Source organism: Benincasa hispida, chromosome 12 (genome assembly GCF_027475165.1).
Source record: "Benincasa hispida cultivar pf3 chromosome 12, pf3_genome.v1.1, whole genome shotgun sequence".
Classification (NCBI taxonomy): domain Eukaryota; kingdom Viridiplantae; phylum Streptophyta; class Magnoliopsida; order Cucurbitales; family Cucurbitaceae; genus Benincasa; species Benincasa hispida.
In genome coordinates, this window is record NC_143489.1 from 9,266,038 (window position 1) to 9,278,682 (window position 12,645).

Consider the following 12,645-nt stretch of genomic DNA (forward strand, 5'->3'; position numbering starts at 1 on the left):
CATACACAACGTATGCATCATAGAAATAGGAAATGTGGCATTTTGCATTGAGAAATGTAGTACTAATATTTGTGTATAGTATGATCGCATAACTTGTACACAATCTTGGGAAATGTTAGCTAAATCCCTTCTCAACCCCATCGCATACTTGTTATAAATCTACTCTTCCATCACTCCATGTTCAACTCCCTCGCATAGGAAAATCTAAATCGCTACTTCTTTATCACTACCACGATAGAATCAGAGAGTCGTCGCATATCTATTTAATAGTCCCTGTGTTCGACCCATCCTGAAGAACGAGTAGCAAATGAAAACAACATAATGACAAATCTTATCCTACTGGCAAATGATCGAAATAGACACATCCAAGACTATACGTCATCAAACTTGTATGATTTCTCTTTAGGAATCATGAGTTCAGTATTGGATGGATCAAGGTTCGAGATGAAGCCAGTAATGTTACAAATGATACAAACAGCAGGACAGTTCGAAGGACGATGTGGTGAAGATCCGCACGCCCATCTACGAAGCTTCATTGAAATTTGTAACACTTTTATGTTCCCTAATATTTCCACAGAAGAGGTTCGACTCACGCTATTTCCATTTTCACTATGTGATAAAGCAAGAAAATGGGCATAATCTCTCGAACCAGGAGAGATAACTTCATGGGAGCAAGTTGTGGAGAAATTTATGAAGAAGTATTTCCCTCCTACAGAGAAGTTGCCCCACATTTATTGTCGAAAGATTGACAGCGGCATCAAATTTATGCTGGCCCCCAAATCACACAGGGCTTGCCCAATATAGAGTCCTCCTATGGAGCAAGGAATAGTGAAGCTCCCAGGATCGCTCATCTTCGGTGGGATAATAGATTTGGAAATTTGCGTTAGTGCCACCGTGGAAAATTTTCCAGCGCCTCTCTTCTTAGTTACCATGTCCTTCAGAAACTTGGCATAGGTAGGCATTTCCTCAATCGCTTCACTAAAAGGAATATTGACATGTAATTATTTTACCATAAACAGGAAGCGTTGGTACTGTACCTCTTCGTTTTTCTTCTTCCTTAGCCTCTGAGGGGAGAGTGGTAACTGAATTTTCACGGTTCCTATTTCATCTGACTTTGAGGTTGACGCATCCTCAGGTTCTACTGCTTTATTTTCCTTTTCTTCTTCTTACGTTACCGCAATCTCATGCTCAGCTACGATGGAAATTGTTCTACTCTGGTCCTTTCTTCCTCCCTCCACGGTCTTTCCACTGCGCAATGTTACAACCTGACATTGCTTCTTACCTGATCCTCCTAGGTTGCGTGGAAGCTCAGTTGAACTTAGCAATGCCCCTTGCAGTCTACTTTTGAACTCATTCGCAATCTGGCCCATTTGCAATTCAAGGTTGTAGATGGACGTAGCCTGACTTTGAAGCACTGTCTCGTTTTTCTCTATGTATTGCTTCAATAGGCTTTCTAGAGAAGAAGATTGCGGTGGTTGTTGTGAGCTACTTGCTTGGTTGCTCTGTTGACCGTTACTGCGTTGAAAGAATCCTGGTGGCCCTTCTTTTTGCGCCACAGATTGAAAATTGTGTTGTTGATTCTTTCAAGCAAAATTGGGGTGGTTTTTTCACCCGGGGTTGTAGGTGTTTGAAAAGGGGTTGTTTTTTACAAAATATACAGACTGTAGATTTTGCGAGCAATCTTCCATTGTATGCCCATCACCACAAGTCGCACACCTTGCGGTGTTTTGACTTATTGCATTAATTTGCCCACCTTGCGGTGTTGGGCTGCTGATCATCATTCCTTGAATCAAATTCATCATTGCGATCATTTGGTTTTGCAATGAGACAATAGCACCGTTATTTGCGTCATAATCCTTGAGTCTTAATCTCTTGTCACTCTCCATCCAGTCTTCATGATTCTTGGAGATGTGGTCCAGGATATTCTTCGCCTCATCATATGTCTTGTCAAGCAGACCACCAGATGCTGCCGCATTGTCAGCGGTCTGTGAAGAAGGATTCAAACCGTGATAGAAAATTTCCATTTGCAGGTAATCTGGTAGCCCATTATGCGGACAATCTCGGACCAACCTTTTCAACCTCGCCTAAGCATCGCTGAGCGATTCGTCTATATCTTGTTCAAAATTGGTAATAAGCTTTCTTCGTCTTGCGTTTTCGGTAGGTGGAAAATACTTCTTCATAAACTTCTCCACCACCTGCTCCCAAGAAGTGATCTCTCCTTGTTCGAGCGAATAAGCCCATTTCCCAGCCTGATCACAGAGAGAAAATGGGAACAACGTTAATCGAACTTCTTCAGCAGAGATGTTCGGGAACACAAAAGTATTGCAGATTTCAATAAAACTTCGGAGATGGGCGTGCGGATCCTCGCCACGCCTTCCTCCGAATTGACCTGCAGCCTGGATCATCTGCAGCATCATCGTTTTCATTTCAAATCTACTTCCGTCTAAGGAAGGCTTCATGATTTATGGAGAGAAAACATAGAGGTTTGGCTATGCATAGTCCCTAATGGGCCTATTGCGATCGTTTTCCAACAGAATCGGATTTGCCATGGCATTGTTGTTGTTTGGTGCTTCATTCCTAGGCTGCTCCGCCATCTCTTCTTTATCAGATTGTGGTTGCTGTTGGTGGTCTCTTAGTCTCCTTCGAAATGTTCTCTCAATCTCCGAGTCGTAGTTCGCTAGAGATTGAGAGTTTTGCAAATAAATCACAAAAACTACCGTTAACAACTATTTTGCCGAAGTCCCTGGCAATGGTGCTAAAAACTTGATGCTTGAATTTTATGAAGTGGAAATTATGGGTGATATGTGTTGGTGGATTGCATTGTGCACTCAAGTTTTCCCAGAGGAATCCAAGTGTAAATTACTCTGAGTTTCCTGGTAAGTACAGGGTCGAACACAGGGACTTGTGAAAATAGTTGCATTGGAGATTTTAATGAAAACTTGCGGTAACCAGTTGAATAAATAAGTGTTGGGTTGTTGTTGCATTAATGAAAATAATAACAAATGCGGCAGAGTTCGAAAAGAGTTGGTAAACAGAAAATACGATGAATATGCAGTGAACGAGTTGAGAAGGGTTTCGGCTAACACTCCCTAGGATGTGTTCATGCCTTGCGATCATGCAACATGAATACAATAGTAAACCACCTCTCGGTGTGAATGACACGGCTTCTAAGGCTAGAACGCATGCGATAAATATGCAATAAGTCTACAGGATTTACACATAAACCTCTATCTTTATTTATGCGATGACAACATGACATTCACACAAATATGCGACCACATAATATCATTCCTATTCCTAGGATGCATGTGATGCGAGTTGACAAACAGAGCTTATCTCTAAGTCCCTATCTTTTGTTTATGTAAGCCTAATCTTGCTTTTTCGAGTCCAGGGTCAAACTCAGGGACTAAGGAAAACGGTATGCGGTGATAATTTTTAAGAAGACTTTGTGGTAACCAATAAATCAAATAGTTTTTTTGGGTTGTTGTTTGTGGTATAAAATAAATGTATGTGGCGGAGTTAAGAAAAGAGTTGATAATACGGAAAATGTGATGAATATGCGGGAAACGGGTTGAGAAGGGGTTCAGCTAACACTTCCTGGGATGCGTTCATGTTATGCGACCATGCAACACACATACAGTAGCAAGTCATCTCTTAATGTAAATGCGCAGCTTCTAGTTCTTAGAACGCATGCGATATATGCGATAAAGTCTATAGGACTTACACATAAGCCTCTATTCTTGTTTATGCGATGACAGGTGACATTCACACATACAAGGCGACCACATAATATCATAACCTATTTCTAGGGTGCATGCAATGCATGTTTGCAAACAGAACTTATCTCTAAGTCCCTATTTCTCGCTTATGCAGATTAAATCTCGCTCTCTCGAGTCTAGATTCTAACCTAGCTCTCTCAAGACTTAGGTTCTTTCTTTAGACTCTCTCTCGAGTAGCTCTAAAGAGATGTTGGGCGCAACATAAAACAAGATAATCGCATGCAATGAAGATCCTAGGTCATGTTAACTTAGTTCTTCTCAACACATTTGATAGATTTAGCCACTCATGCGTGCTTCTAAGAGAGTGAACAAATATAGATAAGCAAGTTCCATTTTATAGATATAGAGTGAAATACAAAATAACAATGCGAAATGAGGATAAAGAGCCTGGTAGCAATCTCTTGCTTCCCAAGGCTTTTTACACTGTTCTTCTCTACTCTGTTCAAAAGATAGTCTCGCTCTCGCAAGAGTTGACCCTCTCTCTGTTGTTCCACGCCTCTGGGTTCTCTCTCGAGCTGACTAGAGTGATCTTCCAGTGTCTCTTCCCTTCTCTCGCTCCGCCTTCTAAGTGAAAAGGAAAACTATGGACAAGGCTATTCTATCTAAGGGAAAATTGTCTAACTTTCCGAACTGGACGAACAGACGAACCCTTTCTCTGAAGGTTGCCCTTGGTATTTATAGAGGTTCGAGGTGAAAGGCTTCTTCTCTCTTATGATTGCACTGATGGGATGACATTAATTCTCTATCTGATGCGCCGAATATTTATCACCAAAAAGTTGAGTGTACTTGCTACAGTTGTTCGTTAGCGACTTGTCAACCTTAATTCGGAATCGACTGTCATCAACTTTCTGTCCCATCGTGATTTATTATGCTTTTCACCCAGAAGTGCCCACCATGTTGCGCCAGCTTTATGCGGCAATCCTTCTCGAGCAGATATTTGCAGCGTAGATCACCGCAAAGCCTTGCGGTAATACTGCGTTCGACCGTTGATTTCTTGTGATCGCATCTTCCGCCTTGCGTCAACACATATTCTGCATAAAAATACATAAGTTAACTATTTTCATGCGATGGACACATGTGATAACGGGCAGAAATGCACGTTATTATAGTGCTAACTTCTTAAACAATGTTGGCTTGTGTTGATAAAATATGTTAAATTACGTCCAAAAAGCATTAAGTTTATTATAATATGGCCGCATGCGTTCATCGCATAGGAACATTTGATTTTTGTGTTTTTATGCAGAATATGCGTTGACGTAAGGCGGAAATTGCGATCATAGGAAATCATTGGTCGAACGCAGCATTACCGCAAGGCTTTGCGGTGATTGTGCTTGCAACATTTGCTCAAGAAGGATTGCAGCAACTTGATGACCGCAACTTGGTGGGCGCATCTGGGTGAAAGGCATAATTAATCACGATGGGACAGAAAGCTGATGACAGTCGAATCTGAATTAAGTTGATAGCCACTAACGAACAAGTACATTCAGCTTTTCGATGACAAATAGTCGGCGCATCTGTCAGGGAATTAAAGTCGTCCCATATGTGCAATCATGAGAGAGAAGCCGCCTTTCACCCTGGAAGTCTATAAATACCAAAGGCATCCTTCAGAAAAGGGGTTCATCTGTTTTAACGAGTTCACCATCTCGCGAGTTCATAATTCAGCCTTGTTCATAGATTTTCTTTTTCTTTAAGGCGAACATGAAAGAAGGAGGTTGTGTCGACAGATCGTTCCAGTAAGCTTGGGAGAGCGCCAGAGTAGAGAGAGGGCCAACGCCTGTGGAAGTAGGAATATCTTTTGAACCGAATAGAGATTCATAGTGTAAAAGCCTCGATCAGCAAGGAATTGCTATCAGGCTCTCTACCTTTATCTTCCATTGTTACTTTATACTCAAACTCATTTATCAAAATGGAATTTACTTCTCTATATCTGTTCACTCTCTGTTATTTACGCATGAGTAGCTAAATCTATTGAATGGGTTGAGAAGCATTTAGCTAGCACAACTAGGAATCTTCATTCTATGTGATTATCTTGTATTATGTATGCTTCATTCATCCATTAGAAACTACCCGGTCTAAGAGCAGGATCTAGGCTTGGGAAGGTCAGGTCAGAATCTAGGCTCGGGAGAGTCAGATTAGAACGCATAATCAATAGATAGAAGCTTAGGAATAAGCACTATTTGCTATTAACGCTTCGCATGCACAGTAGAGATAGGATATGATTGAATGCGGTCACCTTGCCTTTATGCATTTTGCATCATCGCATAGGAAAAGAGTAGAGACTTAGGAATAAGTTCTATGGACACTTTTGCATTCAAAACATGCATCCTAGACTTAGGAGCATCGCATTTGCATTGGAAAATGACTTGCTGTGCATAGTTGTAGCGTGATCGCATAGTCTGACGCATTCCCAAGTAACGCTAGCTAAAGACCTTCTCAACCCATTCATCCGCATACTCAATGCATCTATCACACAACTGACTTTCCTCAAATCCGCTACAATTGTTTATTTTTTCATTAACGCAATCAACAACAAACCAACAATTAATTGAGTTACCGGTTACCACAAAGTTTTCTAAAAATTACCACTGCAACCTGTTTTCACAAGTCCCTGAGTTTGACCCTGGACTTACTAAGAAACTCAGTGGATATTACACTTGGATTCCGCTGAGGAAACTTTAGTGCTCAACGCAATTTCACCATCGCATTTCATCCACATTTCCACATCATAAAACGAACACATCAGCATGTGGCTGCAATATTATGAATTTAATGCTTTTTGGACGCAATTTTATATATTTTATCAACGCAAACCTTCATTGTTTAATCACTTAGCACTGTAATAATGTGAATTTCTGCCCATTATCACACCCCCAAATTTAAACAATACTTGTCCTCAAGCATAAGCTAAAGATTTCCTTTAGAAAGTCGGTCGCGATCTCTTTTCCTAGATTTCTTAAGGATGCCTCATTCAAATCCTATACACCAAAATTTCCTTAATTCTTATTCAAGTCTCTTCTTAAAATATTTCTAAAATCTAGGAACCGCGTTTAACCTTCAAAAGGACTTTACTAGCTTCCAAGACATCGCATGATTTATTTTAAAAAACTTTTTTTTTCCACTAGGGAGTTAAATGATTTTTTATCCTTGCATATTTTAGACATTATTATTTTTCTCTGACCTTGCGCTGATCCAAGTGCCTCGCCTTCATTTTGGCTTGCCCCCACATGTGTCATGTGGACATCCAACTACAAGCAAGGCGCTCTTTCTCAAACTAAACTCATACCTACTCAACAGTGGAGTTGCAGTCATTTATTTATGCGTTGATCACGATTCTTACCTTCGTTTTGGCTTGCCCCCACGTGTGTCATGCAGACATCCAACTACAAGTAGGATCGATCACAACGTTATTATTATTATTATTATTTGTAGATAAGGCTAAAAATAGCAAGGTCAAAAATAAATACCGCACCCCCAAATTTAAAATGCGGCAATGTCCTCATTGCCAAAAGATTGAAAGAAGCCATGTGATGTTCTTAGGAATTTTGGTAAAGGGTCAGTTTGAAAGAAAGCTAGCAGACCACTAACTTCTAGAAACATTTCATGAGGTGATTTTTTTAAAATTAAGTTGACTCTAGTGTATACGAAAAAATAGAAGTATGTGTTTCATCATTGAAATCATAATTGAAAAAAAGAAATCATGCAGCGACTTACTAATTTTATCAATGTTAAATGATTGCGGTAACAAAAGAGGAGGCGGTGATAAAACTTTCAAAATTAAAATGCGATGCAATAGTGCGAAATTTGGAATAAAGTCAAGGAAAGATACAATCCCCAAATTTGCGCTGTCGCCCGGATTGTTTGTTGACGCAGCCTGCTTTGCGGTGATCTACTTCCTTTGGATTGTGGTGACGGAATAAAGTAGTTGCGTCTTCGTGTAGCACCTCCACAATCGTTCACCTCGATCGTTGCAAGAAAAACATTGAGAGGGTCAAATAATAAAAAAAACACAGTTATCAAAATCGCTTACCGCAATCATTCAGCACGATTGCCCCCCCCCCCCCCCCCCCCTTTTTAAAATAAAGACATAAATGTGCAATAACAGATAATAACAAGGTGATGAAAGTTCATGAAGTATTGATGTAGAAAAAGGGTATTCAAAAGGATTGCATCCCTGATGAGGTTGAATCGCATAATAACTCAGGGACTGCATATTTTGCGGTACAAGCTGGATTTTTTACGTCCACAACGGCTTTTTCTTCTTTTCTTTGTCCTCTGGAATTCTGACTGCCTTAATCCGGAGCTTTTCCCTATTAATGTTCATCACAATCTCCCCTTTACGCACATCAATTTGAGTACGACCGGTCGAGAGGAATGGTCGTCCCAATATGATGGGTGCATCTTCGTCCGCTTTATAATCCAAAATGATGAAGTATGCCGGCAAGAAGAATTTATCAATTGAGATTGCGACATTTTTCAACTATTCTTTAGAGTGTATTCGGGATCTGTCCGCAAGGAGAGTCTCCTTCGTGGGCGTGAGTTTGCCCATATTCAATCGTTTGAAGAGTGATAGCGGCATTACGTTTATACTCACCCCAAGAACGCATAGTGCTTGGCCACTGTAGACCCCTCTAATGGAGCATGTATCGTGAAGATTCTTGGGTCGCTCATTTTTGGTGGGATCATCGCATTTTGCGTTACTGCCACTGTCGCGATCTTTTCTTCATCATTCTACTTCTTTTCCAATATTTGAGGAGATAGTGCTGGAATTTTTCTATCTCATGATCTAGAGGCTTGAGGATGGACACAACTTCTGGTTTCATTTGCTCGGGCTCTTCTGAATTACAAGTCAACGGGTCCTCGGTTGTTACCACATTCAAGTTGGTCGTAATGGGTTCCTCCTCTACTTCCGCAGTCATTTTGTCGCTTAGTAAGGAGACTGCTAAGCATTGTTCCTTCCCCGTAGCTCCAGCGTTGCGAAGGAGCTCAGTTGAGCTCGACAAAACTCCTTGTGGTCTATTTTTAAGTTCGCCCGCAATCTGTCCTAGCTGAATTTCGAGATTTCGAATGGACGTTGCTTGATTTTGAAGCACTGATTCATTTTTCTCAATGTACTGCTTCAACAAGCTCTATAAGGACAAAGATTGTGGTGGTTGTGAACTACTGGCTTGACTGCTCATCTGACTGTTATTTCGCGGAAAAAATCCGGGTGGCCCTTCTTTTTGTGCTACAAATTGGAAATTTTGCTGCGATTCTTCCACATGAAATTTGGATGGTTTCTCCACCCGGGGTTGTATGTATCAGAATAGGGATTATTCTTTATGAAGCATACTGACTTCGGATTTCCTGAGCATTCTTCCATCGGATGAGCATCTCCACAGATGACACAACTTGTGGTCGTTTGAGCAATTGCGTTGACCTGCCCTTTTTTCGCTCCCGTGCTATTAATTGTGATGCCTTGAATCAAACTCTTCATTCCAGTGCGATGGCCCCGTTGTTCACATCACTATCTTTAATTCTTAATCTTTGATCGCTTTCTCGCCAATCCTCATGATTTTTGGAAATGCGATCAAGTATATTTTTGGCTTTCTGATATGTTTTGTCAAGCAGACCACCAGCTGCTGCCGCATTGGCAGCGGTCTGCGAAGCAGAGTTTAGTCCTTGGTAAAAAAATCTCCATCTACAAGCAGTCTGGTAAGCCGTTATGTGGACAGTCTCTTACCAGCCTCTTAAACCTCGCCCAAGCATCGCTGAGCGATTCGTCAGTTTCTTGTTCAAAATTTGTTATTAATTTTCTTCTCCTGGCATTTTCAGTAGGTGGGAAGTATTTCTGCATGAACTTTTCCATGACTTGTTCCCACGAAGTTCACTCTCCCGGTTCAAGAGAATAAGCCTATTTTCTTGCCTGATCACACAAAGAAAATGGAAACATAGTTAGTTAAACTTCTTCGGTAAAGATATTTGGGAACACAAAAGTGTTGCAGATTTCTATGAAGCTCCGGAGGTAGGCATGCGAGTCCTCACCATGCCTTTCTCCGAACTGTCTAGCAGTCTGGATCATCTGCAACATCACCAGTTTCATTTCGAATCGAGATCCATCAAGAACAGGCCTCATGATTTCTGGGGAGAAATCGTAGAGGTTTGGCGATGCATAGTCCCGAATGGGCCTATTGCGATCGTTTGCCAGTAGGATTGGATTCGCCATGACATTGTTTTCGTTTGGTGCTCCATTTCCAGGCTGCTCCGCCATGTCGTCTTTATATGGTTGTTGTTACTAGCGGCTATCTCTCAATCTTCATCGGAACGTCCTCTCAACCTCTGGATCGTAATTCGCTTGAGATTGAGAGCTACAAAGAAATCAAAAAAATTACTATTAGCACACTGAATTTCCGAAGTCCCCGGCAACGGTGCCAAAAACTTGATGTGTTATTTTATGCAGTGAAATAATGGGATGAATTGCGGTGATGGAAAGACGTTGAGCAACAAGTTTTCTCAGCAGAATCCAAATATAAATCCTACTGAGTTTTCTGGCAAGTCCAGGGTCGAACTCAGGGACTAAGGAAAACGGTATGCGGTGATAATTTTTAAGAAGACTTTGTGGTAACCAATAAATCAAATAGTTGTTTTGGGTTGTTGTTTGTGGTATAAAATAAATGTATGTGGCGGAGTTAAGAAAAGAGTTGATAATACGGAAAATGTGATGAATATGCGGGAAACGGGTTGAGAAGGGGTTCAGCTAACACTTCCTGGGATGCGTTCATGTTATGCGACCATGTAACACACATACAGTAGCAAGTCATCTCTCAATGCAAATGCGTAGCTTTTAGTTCTTAGAACGCATGCGATATATGCGTTAAAGTCTATAGGACCTACACATAAGCCTCTATTCTTGTTTATGCGATGACAGGTGACATTCACACATACAAGGCGACCACATAATATCATAACCTATCTCTAAGGTGCATGCAATGCATGTTTGCAAACAGAGCTTATCTCTAAGTCCCTATTTCTCGCTTATGCAGATTAAATCTCGCTCTCTCGAGTCTAGATTCTAACCTAGCTCTCTCAAGTCTTAGGTTCTTTCTTTAGACTCTCTCTCGAGTAGCTCTAAAGGGATGTTGGGTGCAACATAAAACAAGATAATCACATGCAATGAAGATCCTAGGTCATGTTACCTTAGTTCTTCTCAACCCATTCGATAGATTTAGCCACTCATGCGTGCTTCTAAGAGAGTGAACAGATGTAGATAAGCAAGTTCCATTTTATAGATATAGAGTGAAATACAAAATAACAATGTGAGATGAGAATATAGAGCCCAGTAGCAATCTCTTACTTCCCAAGGCTTTTTACATTATTCTTCTCTACTCTGCTCAAAAGATAGTCTCGCTCTCGCGAGAGTCGGCCCTCTATCTACTATTCCACGCCTCTGGATTCTCTCTCGAGCTGACCAGAGTGATTTCCGGGCATCTCTTCCCTTCTCTCGCTCCGCCTTCTAAGTGAAAAGGAAAACTATGAACAAGGCTATTCTATCTAAAGGAAAATTATGTAACTATCCGAACTGGACGAATAGATGAACCCCTTCTCTGAAGTTTGCCTTTGGTATTTATAGAGGTTCGGGGTGAAAGGCTTCATCTCTCTTATGATTGCACTGATGGGATGGCATTAATTCTGTGTCTGATGCACCGAATTTTTTTTACCGAAAAGTTGAGTGTACTTGCTATAGTAGTTCGTTAGCGGCTTGTCAACTTTAATTCAAAATCGACAGTCATCAGCTTTCCGTCCCATCGTGATTTATTATGCTTTTCACCCAGATACTCCCACCAAGTTTCATCGGCAGATAACGAGCAGAAATGCACGTTATCATAGTGCTAAGTTCTTAAAGAATGTTGGATTGCGTTGATGAAATATATTACCTTGCGTCCATTAAGCATCAATTTCGTAATATTGTTGTCGCATGCGTCTAGCGCATAGAACAGTTGATTTTTGTATTTTGTGTAGAATATGCTTTAACGCAATGCAAAAATTGCAGTCATCGAAATTCATTGGTCGAGCGCAACTTCACCGCAAGGCTTTGCGTTGATCGTGCTCGCAAACATCCGCCCAAAGAGGATCGCCGCAACTTGGTCAGCGCAACATGGTGGGCGCATCCGGGTTAAAGGATAATTAAGAACGATGGGACAGAAAGCTGATGACAGTCGAATCCAAATTATGTTGATAGCCGATAACGGTCACAAAGTACATTCAGTTTTATCGATAACAATTATCCGGCACATAAGTCAGGAATTAAAGCTGTCCTATCTGTACAACCAGGAGAGAGAAGCCGCCTTTCACCATGGTTCTACAGAGAAGAGGTTGACGAGTTAACCAGTTGCTTCTGTTCATAATTTCCTTTCCATTTTAAGGCAGAGCAAGAGAAGAATGGTGGCACCGAAGATCGCCCAGGGCAACTCGAGAGAGAACCTTGGGGCGTAAGAGCAGAAAGCGAGCCGACTCTCGTAAGAGCGATATTATCTTTAGAGCACAAGTAGAAACAGTGTAAACGTCTGGCAGCAAGAAATTGCTACCAAGCTCTTTATTATACTTGCATTGTTATGTTGTACTTCATTTTCGTATCTATTCAATGGAAGTTCTATTTCTACATCTGCTCACTCTCTTAATACGCATGAGTAGCTAAACTAGTCGAATGGGTTGAGAAGAACTAAGCTAACATGACCTAGGAAGTTCATTGCTTGCGATTGTCTTATTTTATGCTGTGCAAAATACCCTTTAGAGTTACTCGAGAGAGAGTCTAAAGAAAGAACCTAATGACTCGAGAGAGCTAGGTTAGAATCTGGGCACGAGAAAGCAAGATTAGAACTGCATAAACAAG

At 41.0% G+C, this 12,645-nt stretch overlaps 1 non-coding gene across 1 annotated transcript; it reads left to right on the forward strand.

Annotated features, from left to right (window-relative positions):
- Window positions 1–9,472: 9,472 nt before the first annotated feature.
- Window positions 9,473–9,579, forward strand: LOC150031749 (small nucleolar RNA R71). The gene has a single exon (XR_016525640.1). It is a non-coding gene; the product is annotated as a small nucleolar RNA R71 (small nucleolar RNA).
- Window positions 9,580–12,645: the final 3,066 nt, after the last annotated feature.